The sequence below is a fragment of the Sminthopsis crassicaudata genome, chromosome 5, assembly GCF_048593235.1.
Source record: "Sminthopsis crassicaudata isolate SCR6 chromosome 5, ASM4859323v1, whole genome shotgun sequence".
Taxonomy (NCBI): Eukaryota; Metazoa; Chordata; class Mammalia; order Dasyuromorphia; family Dasyuridae; genus Sminthopsis; species Sminthopsis crassicaudata.
In genome coordinates, this window is record NC_133621.1 from 198,156,568 (window position 1) to 198,173,872 (window position 17,305).

Genomic DNA, 17,305 nt, shown 5'->3' on the forward strand with positions numbered 1-17,305 from the left:
CTATTAAATAAATTATACCAAATTCTTCTAAGTTTTTGAAAAAGCTTTTTAGTCCTTCCTTCTATCTTAGTAAGGAAGGATCTTTACTTCAACATGCACAGGGGGAAAAAAAAACAATTATCTATCTACAAATGAGAAGGTTATAAAATACATGATGTATGGGACAGCACATTAAAACTTTTATCACATGAACTTCAAACCAGTGTCTTAGGTTGCTATGGCAATTCCTGTCAGTATTAGATTGGAATGTGAAGGGCAAGATAAAAGTGGGTGGTTGGGAGAGGGGGGCTGGGCGAATAGGTATAATTTATTTTGATGACAACCCAGATATAAATTGTGGTCTTTCATCCCTCCCTCCTTCTTCCCCCAACCCAAGTCACTGGTACCTCACCAGCCAGATGTGGTATAGAGAAACACTGTCATAATGACACCCAAAGTGGGGAAAAGTGAGCAGCATATTAACTGCAACCACCAATTTTCAGCAGCTGTGTTGTGCTTTCTCCCCTGGAGTTTCCAATACTCAGAATGGAAATGGAAGGCATTTTAGAGGTGAAGAAACAATCAGGGTCCCAAGGAATATTCCTCTCTGACTATTCAAGGAACCTTTCAACAAAGGCTCTATGTATATACATATATACATTCACACATATATAGTTGTTCTTGTGGGTTTGGGGCAATATTTTAAAAATATAATGAAATTCTATATATGTGTGTATAGGTGTATATATACTTTTTTCTTCTTTTTTTTAAAGCAAGAGAGAAAGAGACAGAGAGACCATATGTATAAATATGCTACCTTTCTCACCTAGAAGAATTTCAATCTTCTTGGGTTTTCATGATGAGCTGGGTAATACTCCGGCCCAAGGCTTCTGCTCACAGACAATTTCTCTATTCCCCATTTTTTCTGTTCCCTCTTTTTTCTGTTCTCCTCTCTGCCTCTAATCTATTGCAACTGTAAAGTATGCATGAACACTTATGCTCCCCAAGTCAATTCAGAATGTGATTTCTATCTCTTATTGGTGAGCAAGCATTTCCATTCAAACCAAAGAAGTCAGTATGGTTTCAGTCAAAAGAAGCTAAGAAATCAGTTCATGATGGGAACTCCAGTTAGGAAAGTAGCTGTGAATTAGAACACAGAATATTTATATTGTATCCAGAAGGACTTAATTGGATGTTTTGAGATGGCAAAACTGGCCCTTAAAACCTTACAGAAACAGGTGGTTCAGTGGTTAGGTACAGACATATCCTGAGCTGCAAGGGAAGTAGAAATTTTTCTCTATGATGATAGAATGTAAGATAATTTCCTTTTATTAAATGAAAATAAATTTTAATACATCAAGTAACAGATACATATAAAGTTCAAATAACGGTTTTCATTATTGAGATTTTTAAAAAATCATTCTGTGACAAAATAAGGAGCTGATAACTGAAGTTTGCACATGAAAAATAATTTTCTGAATTCCTGTTTTTAATAGACTGACCAATCCTCTCTGTTGAAAACTCATGCAATTTAAATTACTTTCTCAGCTCAATCATGTGGCTGTTTAAACGTGTACACATGTATATTTTAAAGCAGAGCTTATATCATATGGCCAACTGGGGCATACCAAACTTCTTGATGAAGCATTTAGCCAGTATCCATTCATGGAAAACAAAATTCTTAGAGTTGTTGCTTCTGAGAAAGATGCAAAGACCAACAATTTGGGTAATTTTAAGTGTACTTGAAGGTAGAAAATTAAAGATGCACCCTGATAATTTGCATCAATCTTTGTTGACCTTGGTGATGCAGCCTTGGTCTCAATTACCCTAAAAGGTAACCAAGGTCATCCTCACTACTTAACATGCAAATCCTCATCAGCTGCAAAAATCATCTTTTCTCCTACTCTGTGTATTGGGAAGTTGGGGCAGAGGAGAGAGAGAGAGAATCCAAAATGTTAAAACATTCAAAATAAAGGATTCATAAAGGGTTTTGAACATCACCAGAGGAAAGTACTGCTCCTTCTTCAAAAAGAAATGCAAAACTTTAGAACTTAAGTGGGAGGCTAGGAATTTGCATTTTCTTCCATATCTGCCAAGCATTCCTGGCCTAACCTGTCCTAACCCTCAAGCTTGAATGTGTGTCTATTTTAGCTTCCCTAAGGCACTTTGGCTTCTTGTGTTCGGGAGTCTGCCTGTTTTCTTTGTGGGACTCTTGGCTGCTTTCTGTGTCCTAGGCACAGTCTAGAGATAGAATTCCATAATAATTGATCAATTGTAAGGTTTTGCCATGTAAGCAGAAGGAGTGGGGTAAGGAGGTCCCAGAAAAAAATGTGTTTAAGTTGAGCTTATGAGACATACCCTGGGGACTCAAGCAGCTCCAAGAACCTCCTCTCTCTTTCCAACCCCTATTACTTCCTTTTCCTTATTAACCCTGGGGCTGATTCAGAAACCAAATTTAGCAGAATCTATGTGGGTAAGTACATCCAGTGTAGAGGAATGGCCCACGGCATGATGTCAACTTCTTGGCAGAAAAGGCACTAAGGGTCAAGTTATTTATCTAGAAGTCATTCTTCACTTGGTGATCTGCTCTGGATGTCGGTAGTTCTGAATATAGCAAAAACAAATGAGTGGAAGCTGAAGATTTGGAAATTAAGCCACTTTTAGTTTTGATGATCTACCTTCTGGAGTAAGGGTGTTGTTTTCTGGCTTCAAATTGAATCATTATACTTTCAGATTGTACAAATCTCTTTAGAAGATGAAAAATTGTGGGGCTCTTTAGTGCGCAGAAGGGGAAAGAAATGAATTGGTGCTAGAACAATATTAGCATTAACTTCATTTTTTCCTTGATTTTTAAAAATACATACATATATATACACATACATGTAGATAGATATTGATACACACATAGTCATTGTCTTACTTTCTACAGAAAGAATATCCACTTGTTTTTTTGGGGTTTTTTTTATTATTATTATTTTGGAAGGACCATAACCAGGAGAAGAATAACTCAACTTTGTCCTGGATTATACAAATTTGGAGGCACGTTGACATCACTTTTACTCTTTTATCTACATAAAAATAACTGAGTTTCTTTAAAGAATAAGCCATTAAAAGAGATCACTACAAAATGGCAGCTACTTTCTACCCAATTCAGTGGCTTATACCTCAGGGATATTCCCTCCCCCCCACCTCCAATTAAGGGCATAATTCAATTCCATTTTTTTTAGGTTCAAAAACTACTAGTTATGGCTCTAGATTTTGGTGTTTGCACTTAAACAAAGATACTGTCAATAGATGTTCTTTTGATGGCTCAACTCCAGGAGTCTGTTTACTTTTTTTTTTTTATTTTTACAAAAATTTTATGCATAGGTAATTTTCCAGCAGTGACAATTGCAAAACCTTTTGTTTCAACTTTTCCCCACTTTCCCCCCACCCCTTCCCCCAGATGTCAGGTTAATCAATACATGTTAAATATGTAAAAGTATAAGTTAAATACAATATATGTATACATGTCCAGTTATTTTGCTGTACAAAAAGAATCAGACTTTGAAATAGTGTACAATTAGCCTGTGAAGGAAGTCAAAAATATAGGCAGACAAAAATATAGGGATTGGGAATTCTATGTAGTGGCTCAGTCAGCTCCCAGAGTTCTTTCTCTGGGTGTAGCTGGTTCAGTTCATTACTGCTCTATTGGAACTGATTTGGTTCATCTCATTGTTGGAGAGGGCCACATCCATCAGAATTGAGAGTCTGTTTATTTTTATGTTCCTATAGGAAAAGGACAGGGACTGTACTAGTTTTTTCACTGATATGGGGAACTCCTAAATGAGGAAATTCCTTCTACCAATGAAATTGAAAATCACTCTGTCTTTTTAGCCTTAAAAAGTTGTCTAAACAAAACTTTTTAAACTGTGGATCACAACTCCACATGGAGTCACATGAGAGGGTTGTGAAATTATGATTTATAATCAGTAAATATTCGATTTGTATACCTGTTTTGTATACCTATGTACCCAGGGATCACATAAAAATTTTTTAAATGACTCACCTAAGGTCACAAGAGAGTATGTGACAGAGGCACAAAAGAATTAAACCCATGACTTTATTGACTTCAAGATCAGCTCCCTAGCCACGATGTCACAACAGATCCAAGGCTTTCACAGAATAGATGTTCAATAATCCACACTGAGTTCAAATTCTGATAAGAATGCAATGGTTTTAGTGAGTCAATTATGAAGTATTTATTGAATGAATGCTATGAACCTGGTAATAAGGCGCTTCCACCAGGCACACTGTAATATCATCATTGAATCATATTGATTGCAGAGGGAAAGGGATGTAGGAAAAAGAGAGCAAGAAACAAACACATTAAAGTTTAGTTGTAGTAAAGTGGGAAGGGAGATTCAAGAGAAGGAAAATGGACCATGATTCCACAATGCAGGTGTGTTCAAACTCACTGGAGAATCTTAGATGCCTTCACAAAAGTCAAGAGGACAAAAAAGTCTCATTCCTGGACATTTGAGTGGTGACCTCTTGCTTTTCCTTAGTTATAGCAGCAAACCCTTTTGTCATTGCTTTGCAAGGTATCTCATAGCTGGCAACAAAACTATGTCCTAGCCAGGGCAGCCAGAGCTTGCCCCAAAGGCACAAAAACATTTGGACTCCTTTAGTAAATATAAGCAACTCAATTTAGCACTAGATTCGTGCTACTTAAACTATTAATATTAAACAATTAAACTAGGAAGCTTCCAAGGGGTAAGTTTCTTTCCCTTCTCCTTCTCCTCTCACTAACCCTGCTTTTAAAAAGTCGATTTGAGGGGGCAGTTAAATGGCATGCTGGGTAAGAGTACCAGCTCTGGAGTCAGGAGGACCTGAATTCAAATGGGAACTGAGGCACTTAACACTTCCTAGCTGTGTGAACTGGACAAGTATCTTAACCCCAATTTCCTTACAAATAAAGGAACGAATGAATGAATGAATAAATAAGTAAAAAAGGAATGAATAAATAAATTAATTAATTTGACAGTATTTTTCTTAGAACTTGCCATGGAATATATTTATAGTACTTGCCCAAGCATCAGAGTTGCTGGTTACAGGTGAGCTCTGACTTCCTCAGTGTGATTTCTCCTGCTAAAAACAACCATGACTTTCTGCATTTTTCCCTCTTGTAATCAATCTTTATACTATTTTAACTAAAGTTGAAATTCAGAGTAATGGTTAAACTAGAAATCTATTCAAAGGATCCTAGCAGAATTAAGGGTGAAGAAAAAATTATTTCTAGGGCCCTAACTAATTCTCCATCTGCCCTCAGCCCTCTCTTCATCCCAAATTATCTGATTCAGGCATTTAAAAGACCTTAGGAACAACAGTCTGATTTCTTACTTTGATTTGTTTTTTGTTGTGTTTTGTATGTGTTGACAAGTCAACTGTCAGCTGTCATTTCTAAATGCTCTTGCCATTCTTTGTGCATATGAAATGTACCACGAGATAATTTCAGCCATAAACATGCACATACAGTAAACTTTTGTCTTACTGCTGCCAAAATATCACTTGTTTGTGCTAAATTATTGCAAGTTTCTTTAATTGTAAGCAGTTTGAATTCAGGTATTTTACTCTATTGCCATTTCTCCATTTCTGAAGAAATCTTGAGAAAATCAATTTTCCTTTCTTTCAGTGTGGTAGAATTAAAACTCATTTCTGAAGAATTAAGAAAAGTTGACATAGTGAAATTGAATTATAATAGTGTAATGCCGGAGAAACTGAGGCAAGATAGAGATTAGAGAGTTATGATATTTTATTTGAAAGGGAAAGATTTAATCGGACCAAATGGATCCATGGTTGGTCCCAGGGCTGAATGAGACTATTGTCTCCAAGAATCCAGCAAACAGTGTGAGTTCTCAATGATCTATATATACATGTGGCTCAGATACAGGGGGTAGACTAAGGCAGGGGAAGAGTCAGAGCACTGAGAATGGGAAGGCCCTATCAATCTGGTTCTGACAGGATGGGGAGAGGCATCTTGATAATATGGCATCTGATATTCTGATAGATTTGGGAGAGAGGCATTCTGATATTCTAAAATATAAGATCTTTTGTCCTTATCAAATATTTTGATGATTAAGAAGGAAAGGTGGTTTTTGCAGGATTGAATAGAACAACTGAGGAAGAACAATTCAGGGAAACCAAGGCAGTACAATTTAGGGAAACTGAGTCAGGATAATAAAAGAGAACTGTGGCACAACAATAGTAACCCACTAACAATTATAAAGAAAAAGTGGAAACACTTTTTTTCCCCTTTAACTCATTAAAAAAAATAGAATACTGAAATCTAAACTGAGGTGAGAAAGAAATTTGATCCCCATGGGATTAAGATCTTAGAGTTAGTGATTTTTTTATAGGAGGATTTTAAATCCTTTTCATTTTAGGGCATTAACACTTCAGTGGACTCTGCTACATAAACTGGAGGATTAGGTGTCTACAAAATAGCTCAGTGGAGAAGTATCTATTAAATTGGCAAGAAATTTATTCATTCAAAATAAATTCAAAATCAAACTTATTTGCTCATAACTATAATTCGAGATATCAAAAATGGATTTGCCCTTCAAAATTCTATAGCCTGACTGAGCAGGCAACAAATTCCTATGAAGGAATTCCTAAAGCAACATAGAGGAACTTAGGTACAAGGAAATAAAAAATAAAATTGTTGGTCTATACCAAGTTTCAGTCAGATAGATATCCAGTTTTCTTAAAAGTTTTGGCAAAGTTGTCATTTCCTATTCCAATATTTGGGATCTTTGGATTTATCAAATAAAAGGCAGTTGTACTCATTTGCTTGTACATCTTGTACATATCTTGTACATCTTTTCTTCCAATGATCAGTCTCTGTTCCTTGACCAGAATCAAATTGTTTTGATAATTATTATTTTATAATAGTTTGAGAGGTAGTGCTGTCATGCCCTTTTCCTTCTCACTAATTTTTATTATTTCCCTTGAGATTCTTAATTTATTATTTCTCCAGATTAATTTTATTTTTTCTAACTTATTGATAAAGCACTAAATATATAATTTAATTTAGGGAGAATTGTCATTTGTAGTAACATATTTGTAAAGCATTTGGCATAATGCTTACCACATAGGAGGCACTATGTTAGGTATTTTCACTATATTGGTTCAGACTATCCATATGCAATTAATATTTCTCCACTTATTTAGATATGTTTCTGTGTAAAGAATCTTTTGTATGTGTCTTAATGCAAGATTCCCAAGTATTTTATACATTCTATAGTCATTGTAAGTGGAATATCTCTTTCTATCTCTTCCTGCTGAATTCTGTTGGTAATATTCAAATATGGTGATGATTTTGGTGACTTTGCTGAAGTTGTTTATTGTTTCAATTAATCTTTTGTTGTTGCCTGAGCTCTCTAAGTAAACCATCATATCCACAAAAAAAAAAGGATAATTTTGGTTTCCTCTTTGCCTTTGCTAATTCTCTCAAATATTTTTCTTTTTTTTATTGCTATAGCTAGCATTTTAAACACTATATCAAATACTAATGATAATCTATTGATATCATATAATTTTTGTTCTTATCATTAATGGGATCAATAAGGTTTATAGTTTTCCTAATAGTGAACCAACCCTACATTCCTGATATAAATCCAAAGTGGTATAGTGTATAATTTTTGTAATATACTGCAATAGTATGCTTGCTAATAATTTTTTGCATCAATATTTAATTGGGGATTGGTCTATAGTTTGCTTTTTGTCCTTACTTCCTGATTTTGGTATTAAGAACATATTTATATCATAGAAAGAATTTGATAGGATCTCTTCCTATTTTTTCCAGTGGTTTTTGTAGTATTGGGATTATTTTCCTTAAATATTGATAGAATCCATTTATAGATTCATCTGGATTTTTTTGTTTTGGTAACTCATTTGTAGCTTAACTTCTTTTTCTAAGACTGGGCTATTTAACATCATCTATATCATTCTAATAACCTGGGCATTTTATTTATTTATTTATTTTCTGAGGCTGGGGTTAAGTGACTTGCCCAGGGTCACACAGCTAGGAAGTGTTTAAGTGTCTGAGACCACATTTGAACTCAGGTCCTCCTGAATTCAAGGCTAGTGCTCTAACCACAGCACCACCTAGCTGCCCCCGGCATTTTATATTTCAGTAAAAATTCATTCATTTCATTTAGATTGTCAATCTTACTGACATATAATTAAATAGAATAGTTTTTAAAATAATTTTATTTCTTCATTTGTTGTAAATTTACCTTTTTCATATTTGAAACTGATAATTTGGCTTTTCTCTTTCTTTTAAAAAATAAAATTAGCTAGTGTTTTGTTTAGTTATATAGGGTTTTTATTAATTGGCTCCTAATTTTTTTTGTTAATTCAATGGTTTTTTCCCATTTTCATTTTTATCTATTCTTTTATCTTTAGGAAATATATTTTATTGCTTTAGTCTGTGTTATTAAATTCCTTGGTTTCTAGAGGTTTTGTTTTTAATTGCTTGCCCAAGTTATTGATAGGTTCATTCTCTTACTGATGAAAGCATTTAGAGATATAAATGTTACCTGAGAACTGCTTTGGCTGAATCCCAAAAGCTTTCATATTTTTTTTTTATTTTTAATGAAATGAGCTATTGTTTTTATGATTTGTTCTTTCACCTAACTTTTCTTTCATATTGTATTTATTCTGTAATTAATTTTAGTCATTTCTTCAGTAGACCTTCATAGAATATAATTTTATTGCATTGTGACCTACAAAAGAAGTGCTTAATTTTTTTCTGCATTTTTGTAAGGTCTTTATGCTCTAATACATGGTAAATTTTTGTAAAATACCATCCAAAACTATGAAATGTTTATGTTCCTTTCTATTCCCTTTCAATAATCTTCAGAAATCTATGATATCTATTTTTTTAAAAAAATATGTATTTAGGTCCTTTACTTCTTTTTTGTTTATTTTTTGGTTAGACATCTAAGTCTACCAGTTACCTCTCATTATGATGTTACTATTTCTTCCTGTAACTCATTTAAATTTTTTTTCTGTAAGTACTTTTATTACTATGCTATGCCAGGCATATATGTCTAGTATTGATTTTAATTCATTATCTTTCAGGAAAATGTAATTTCCAAGTTCTTCTCTTTTAATTAAATCTATTTTTGCTGTTACTTCTGAAAACATGATTGCTGCCCCTATTTTTTTCCAACTTTAACTCTGTATCTCTTGTGCCAAGTTGTTAATTTTCTGCCCAATTCCTTCTTTCATCACTCTCTTTTTTTTCAAATTCACTCCTTACTGCTTTCATTTTATAATTATTTCTTCTGCAACTCTCATTTCATTTATAAAACATTTCTTTAAGGCTTTGCTTGTAGATGTTTTGATTGATTTTTCTTCTAGGTTTATATATAAAGTATCCATTTTAGCACAATAGCTCTTTATAATGGGATTCTTTTTTGTTTCTTTTCTTGCTTTTTCTTCTAGCTTTATTTCCTGACTTCAGTCTTAGGCTAGGTTCTATGCACTTTGGAAAGAAATGTTTGTGTTATGTTTGGTCCTCTTTTATGTCATCCTGAATTCTGCTGACACTTTCTCAGAAACTGAGTGTTGTGTTATTCAAGAATGTCAGGGATAGTTCAGGCTGGAGAACTGCAAACTTTCAGTTTGCATGTTTTAAAAAAATCTGAACACAGCCCTCTTGCTCTGAACTCTACAAATTTCAAACTGAGTTGCAACTACTGGTTGGCAGTCCAGTAGACTACTATTATACTCAGCCACTGTTAAGCAGTTAGAAAGCACTTCAGGTTCAGAACACACAAATTTTGACAGAACTACAGGTTCTCTTTTGATTTGCCCTGGTTATTCCACTATAGATTTTGCATGAGAGGTTGCATCTGAAATCCAAATCTTCTTCTAGAGTCTGACACCAAACTGCTGCTGGTTTCTCTACTTGCTTTTCACTCAGTATACCATTTATAACTTGCGACTGCTCCTTCCCTGGACTGCAACTCTTAGGTACCTTTCTCAGTTTATACTGGATCTGCAATCCAACACTGGTCATTAAATGACAGAGCTGACAACCAGTGCTTGTTCCTGCCACCTGAACAAAGTCGATCACCTTTGTGCAATATCTGGAACTTCTTCTGTCCCTTGATCATAATTCTTCCTTCCATCCTGGCTAGTTTACTCTTGGCTAGATGTTGTTCTCCTTGTCTATAGACTTCTTTATGTCTCCCTATGCTGACCTGGGATAGAAAAATGACTCACTGTGATTTTTTTTTCTTGAATGTCCTAATTAGGACTTTGTCTCATATGTTTTCTCAATCTTTATTCTATATAATGCTTTATTTGTGCAACTGTGCATCATTTGATATTCATAAGAAATAGCATCTCTTTTGCCATGGGAGTTATTGGTTGGGACATTCACCATCTTTGGCAATACTCATAAGTAGGGGCCCAGTGGAGCTTTAGGTTTATTTCATATTTGCCATAAAAAGTTTATATTCTGATGAAGATCTTTCTTATCTCTAATTATAGCCAATTATTGACCTTCTCTATGATAGACTGGTCCACCAGAGATTAAATCCCACAAAGATTCATATCAGATATATCAGTTTTAGACTCTTCCACAAGAACTCAGCCACCAGAAGCAGACCCAAGATTGTCCAGACTTGGCTCAAGGTCAAGCATTGTGTGAACAACAATAAATCTCGCTATATCTTTTGGAGATCAGAATATCCTGGAATCTTTGGGTCAATACCCTTTATTCATAGTTGGTTACTTTTGAGGGCAGGGTGATCTCTATTTATACCTAATTATCTGGGCTATGTCCCTGTTTCAGAAACGTCAATAAGAAATGAAGCCAGGAGAAAGGGATATCATGTTAAATAAACCATGTAGGCTCTCACAGTTCCAAAGCATGCTACCTTCCTCTACTACTTTACTGCTCCATTGGCTTTTCCATCTCTCACATCTAGGAAGATAATATTTCATAACCTTATGGGTTGTTCCAACAGTTTTTTTATATTTCAATAGTATTTTATTTTTCCAAAGATAGTTTTCAACATTCACCTTTGCAAAATCCTGTGTTCCAGATTTTTCTCCCTCTCTTCTCCTCTACACATGTTCAATTCCTCTAAACTTATTTCCAAATTTGTTATGTTGCACAAGAAAAATTTGATCAGAGGGGCAGCTAGGTGGCGCAGTGGATAGAGCACCAGCCTTGAATTCAGGAGGACACGAGTTCAAATCTGGTCTCAGACACTTAACACTTCCTAGCTGTGTGACCCTGGGCAACTCACTTAACCCCAGCCTCAGGGGGGGAAAAAGGTGGAAAAATCTGATCAAAAATGAGAGAGAAAAAAACAAGTAAACAAACAACAACCAAAAAAGATGAAAATACTATACTTTGATCCACGTTCAGTCTCCATAGTTTCCATCACAAATCTATTGAATTGAAATGGAGTCAGGATGGGGAAGCAAAGGCAAGAACTTGCCCAGTCTCTCTCCCAAATTGCTCCAAATGCCTTTAAATTGTGAGTCTAAATTTTAGAACATCAGTACACCCAAAGACATAGTAGAAGATTTTCCAGTCAAAGGCAACTTACAAATCTATTGAAATTGCCTTTAATCACCTCACTGTTGAAAAGAGCCAAGTTCATCACATCCAACAGTTTCTTTACATAGTTTAATACTAACTTGAAGTATAATCAAACAACATGTAAACACTCCATAATACATAAAACACTCTACCAACATTGAATAATAATTCATAAGAATATGAACAAAGTTTTCATTGTCATAATTTTCAAGGAAATGGAACCCAGATAAAATCATTGGAGTCTTCCATCACATACAAGCCTTATGTAAGATATCAGAATCCTTCCTATATGTAATGTTCAACAGCATGTTGAACAAACTTGAAGTTAGGAACAGAAGTTCAATTATTTTTAGTAGATGACCAATCTTGCACAAATCAATTAACCTCTCTGGATCTCATTTTCCTCACAGAGAAAAATGAATGTATTGAGTTTGATGGTCTCTAGCATTTATATAGTGCTTCAAGTTTTATAAACTGTTTTACATAGGTACTATTATTATTATTTATTTTTTAAGCTTGGGAAAACTTTGATAGGTCAAATCACTTGTCCAGAGTCACACAACATGTTAAGTGTCTAAGGCCAGATTTGAACCTAAACCTTGCTGTCCAGGTCATTGCACAATCCACTGTGCCTTCTAGCTGCCTCTCTTGGTTTTATGATGTTATACCCACTTATAGACCAATTATTCATGAACCTCATTTCATTTGACTAGGAAATCCCCTAGGGAGGTCAGGGGCTCCACTTCTGATTACTCTAGGGCCAGTGTCTAATTTCTTTTGAGGACTGAAGCTACTTCCTCATATAGCCTAAACACTCTTCTTTGGCTAGATTTGACTCTTTCTGTACATTTGATTTCCACTTAAATATTAAGGTTTCTTGGATCCTAACCTTATAGGAGGAAGATTCAGAAATTTTAATTTTGCTAAGGCACTTCTTAACATTATCATATGCCCTGAAGTTGACCTCTCAAATTTCCATTACAGTTTAAAAAGTGGGGAAGAGATATTTTTCAAATGAGGGATTTATAATCTCTGGGAATTTTTCAGTCCAGAACTTCAGTGATTTCACATTTTCCTAATACTCACACAGGCACTAAGTGTTCTGAGATTAGATTTAAACTTGGATGTCCCTCAATAGTGTCTTCTATTCACTGGGCCACCTAGCTCTCTCTCCAACTGGGAATGTTAACTACAACCCTAGAAAATATAAAATGATAACTAGTCAAATTCCCACTAACCAGGGGAATAGTAGTTTTCAAACAATATGGGTTCCCAGGAGGCATTAAGGAAAGAGTAGAAATAATGGAAAAATTAATGAAGGCACAGGATTAATGAATTCACATTAATTTAAGCATTAGAAAATTGCTGATGTAGAGAAGAAAGTTAAAATCCATTCTTAGATATGAGCTTCACTTGGTGACCTATAAAACTACCATTCTTCCATTCCCAGCATGCTTGATGACAAAGGCTACAAATGCCCAGGAATTTATTTAGCTATTACTTCAAGTTGTTGACTCTTTCAACAATGAATCTCACCAAACTTAACACAGCATATGAGCCAAGTTACTTTTAGAGGTTTTACATAGTCAACCTTTTCATGTCAAGTGACAAGTTTCCCATTAATCAAGAAGGGTTTTTCCTCAAAGTCCCCTTACCTCACTTTATACAGCTGTATAACTACATACAGCTGTAAGGTCAGAATTCAAGAGAAAATGTCATGGAACTTTATATAGAGATATAGTTGAACAAACACATTTAAAGATGGCAAAAGATGGGGGAAACCTAAAGATGGGAATTTCTTCTCCTTCTACTTTTAAGGAACTCACAAATAGATTTAGAGGTTGTTTATTTATTTATTTCCTCCAGGAGTTAAACATTGGTTTTAGCATATTCCCCTGGGTTTTAAATTCAGAGGGTCATATTTTTGAAGCTGTAAGTGATCTTAAAATGCATGTAATTCCTTGATTCTAGTCCTGACTAGTGGGGATGATTGAGTTAAGTGATTTTTCCAGTCAATTTCTTTTGAGTCATGAACATAATAACTCTATTCTGCCACTTTTACATAAGAAACTATAAATAAATCTTTATGGTTTTCAAGAAGGAGGGAAGTCAAGACACGACTCCTTGTTCCTTTGGAAGTTTTCTGAGCTTTTTTTTTTTTTTTTTTATTGTATGTTTAAGACTAGAATAGCCTCGGAAGAGTAAGGACACAATAGTAATAATAATTCATGTTCCGGTAACCCTTGAAATTTTCCAGATGACTCTCCTCCCAACAACCCTGAAAAGTAGCTAGAATGAGAATTATTATTCTTCTGATCCTCTGAACTGAGACTCAGAAATATTAAGTGATTTTTCTATGATCACTCATAACTTTTCAATCTTAGACTGCAAATCTGGTGTCTTGACTCCAAGATTGATTTTCTTTCTAGGGTATACCAAAATTACAAAATTTCAGTATTAATTCAACCCATACTTGAAGAAGATTCTTTTTCTCCAATAGCCCTGACATGTGTTCCTCAAATCTTTTTTTTCTTGAATATCTCCAATGATGAGTAACTTATTATCTTCCAAAGCATTATACTCGGAAATGAGGTTATAATATTTAACAACCAGCTCTCTGAAGAAAAAAAAGTGTCAATGACAGATTATTAAATCTGTATCATTAATATTTTTCCATCACTTTCTTAAATCTAGATCATAAACCAAATTGATTTGTTAATCAAGCCTGGATTTATAGTGTTCATGTATTTCTGAGGTATAAAATGCCTATACTAAAAATTTAACAATAGGCTCTTTGAAATTTAGGCTAACTCCAGAACATCCCTGATTATATTCCACTTTTGAAAAAGTTACCTTTTAGGAAAAAAAAAAAACTGAAATCATAATCCCTGCCACTTTTATCCATTCCTGTGCAAAATTTTTAGCTAAGTGAGGGCATCAGCAAATTAGGCCATTATTTTAAACTTTGGATTACTGTTTTTGTTTTTCCTATTTTTCTTTTGGAAATAATTCCATTCCATTGGTAAAAGAATTCAGTAGCATTGTATGGTTTCTATTCTGTCTGCTCATCTCTTCCTTCCCCTTCTCTTTGTAATAACAAATGGCCTAGAATAATGAATTTCTCTTTTAATATTTTTATTTTCCCTATTTACATGTAAAACAATTTTTCACATTAATTTTTAAAATTGTGAGTTCCACATTATCTCCTTCCCCTCAATTCCATTGCATTGAGAAGATCCATGTGAAATTGTGCAAAACATTTCCATAACAGTCACACCACAAAAGAAAACATAGATCTCCCCTGAACTCTCCCCAATAAACCCTAAAAAAAATAAAGTTAAAAAATATGCATCAGTCTGTATTCAGACCCAATCAATTCTTTTTTTGAGTATGGATAGCATTTTTCATCCTAAGTCTCTCAGAGTAGTCCTGGATATTGCATTTTTGAGAATAGCAAAGCCATTCACAGCTGATCATCTCACAACTTTGCTATTACTATGTACACATTACATTTCACTCTGCTTGAGTTCATGGAAGACTTTCCAGGTTTTTCTGAGAGCATCTTGCCCATCACAGAATAATGACTTTCATTAAAGAACATAAATCTTAAAAACAATAATGACATATTTCATTCTGGTTCCTTCAAAATGAGTTGATATTATCAATTACATACACACACACACACACACACACACACACACACACACACACACACACACTCCCTTCCCTTCTACTACCCAACTGTCTTTTGAGTATGCAAGCAGATTGCCAAAAAAGCAACCAGAAGCAGGGAATTTGCAGACCAAGGGATTTTCAATGAAGTAGTACAAAAGCTTTCATTTAATACCTGAGGAAAGAGGTCTAGAAAGGTGGAGTGACTTTAACATGTCTGACCTAGAGCCTCGGTCTCCTGATTGTGCTTTCTTTGCATGTAGATTGCCTCTCACTAGAAAGCTAAAAGGATTAGTGGAAGGTGGGGAATGACATCTGGGAGAGTTTGCCAACATAGAATCAATAGGGCTTGCCAACTGGTTGGGATGTGGGGGAGTTCAGAAGTCAGAGTTAAAAATAAGCTAAATATTACAAGTCTTTGTGTGACTGTATGGATGATGGTGGCATCCCAGAACTAGAAATTAAGAGAGAGGAGCAGATTTTAGGAGAAATGAGAGGTGTTCACTTTTAGGTATTGTTTCAAGCATCAGTAGGATGCTGAGTTGGAATCATCTGGCAGGAAGTTCTAGGGAAAGATTGGGGTGAGTCAGAGATTTTGATTTTGAAGCTGCCTGCATAGATGATAAATGAAATCATAGGAACAAATGAGATCACTTGGAGAGCATAGGAAGAGCTGAGAATTAGGACTAGAAACTTGGGGGGAAACCCACATTTAAGGGGTGAAAGAATCATAATGTGTTGGTGAAGAAGCAAAAGGGATCTCATCAACTATCCAAGCCACCCCTTTCTTTAACAGTTGAGGGAACTGAGTGTAGGGCTGTTTATTGATTTATACAAAGTTATACAAATAGTATTAACTGACGAAGATGACATTTTAACCCAAGTCTTCAAGAATCAGTGATCTTTATAATGTACCAGGCAAATAAAATATCACCAAAGAAGTCATCCAGATAGTCATCCAGATTTAAAACCTCAATTGTCTTTGGCTCCCTGTTTATCCTACCTTTCCCCTCCCTTATCAACTTGATGGTTCCTCATCCCAGTTGCCTTCACTGAATCACAAATACATAGTTTAGAGGGACTATTGTAGAAAAATTAGGCCTTCCATACTATCCCAGCCTAACTATTTTTTTCTTAAAGCTTTTTATTTTCAAAACCATACATAAATAGTTTTCCATATTCACCCATGAAAAACCTTTTATTCCAAAATTTTTCTCCCTTCCTTCTCTCTAATCCCTCCCTATATTGCAAGTAATCCAATATATGTTAAACATGCGCAATTCTTTTATACATATTTCTACAATTATCATGCTGCACAAGAAAAATCAGAACAAAAAGGGGGAAAATGAAAAAGAAAACAAAATGTAAGCAAATAATAATAAAAAGTGAAAAATAAAAAAATAAATAAAAAGTTGTGATCCACACTCAGTTCCCACAATACTTTCTCTGTATGTATGTGGCTCTCTCCATTACAAGACCATTGGAACTGGCCTGAATCACCTCCCACCCTAACTATTGATATCTAAAGGCCTTAATAGAGTTCTTTAGCAAATCATCCTTTAAAAACACTCAGAAAATGGCAAGTTATAGAAATAGCTCAAACACTTACTTATTTAAGCACTACTTACATAAGGAGGACACAACAAGGAAAGAACTTGATATAGTACTTTAGTCCAATCAGTCTGAGTATCTTCTACCACAATATGGTCAAAGTATGTGCTCAACTGTGGGAATGTATTGGAGTAAGAACTATGTGGAGGATGGTGGAAAATATTCTGGCCTTTACCTTATTAGGTAATTTCACAAGGATAATGTTGGGATTATTTTCAGGAACAGTTATGGTTTTTAAAAAAAAAATAACTCCAATGGACATCATAATGGTGTAAGTGAAAGGTTGATGACCCCATAAATTTTCATCTTCATAAAAAGTTGGAAGGCATCACCTTGCCTTTAGAAACCACATCTGCTGGCCTCTCTACAGTGATAAGTATTCTTTTCTTATATAGTTTTTTACTCTAAGATAGTTATCTACTGTAGCTTCCAGTT

General features: G+C 34.7%; 1 protein-coding gene and 1 long non-coding RNA gene across 2 annotated transcripts in view; one reads left to right on the forward strand and one right to left on the reverse strand.

Moving 5' to 3' along the window:
- Positions 1-17,305, forward strand: part of CACNA1C (calcium voltage-gated channel subunit alpha1 C) — a 799,944-nt gene that overhangs the window by 539,852 nt on the left and 242,787 nt on the right.
- Positions 1-17,305, reverse strand: part of LOC141543716 (uncharacterized) — a 46,252-nt gene that overhangs the window by 27,715 nt on the left and 1,232 nt on the right. The gene's annotated exons all lie outside the window — the stretch shown is intronic.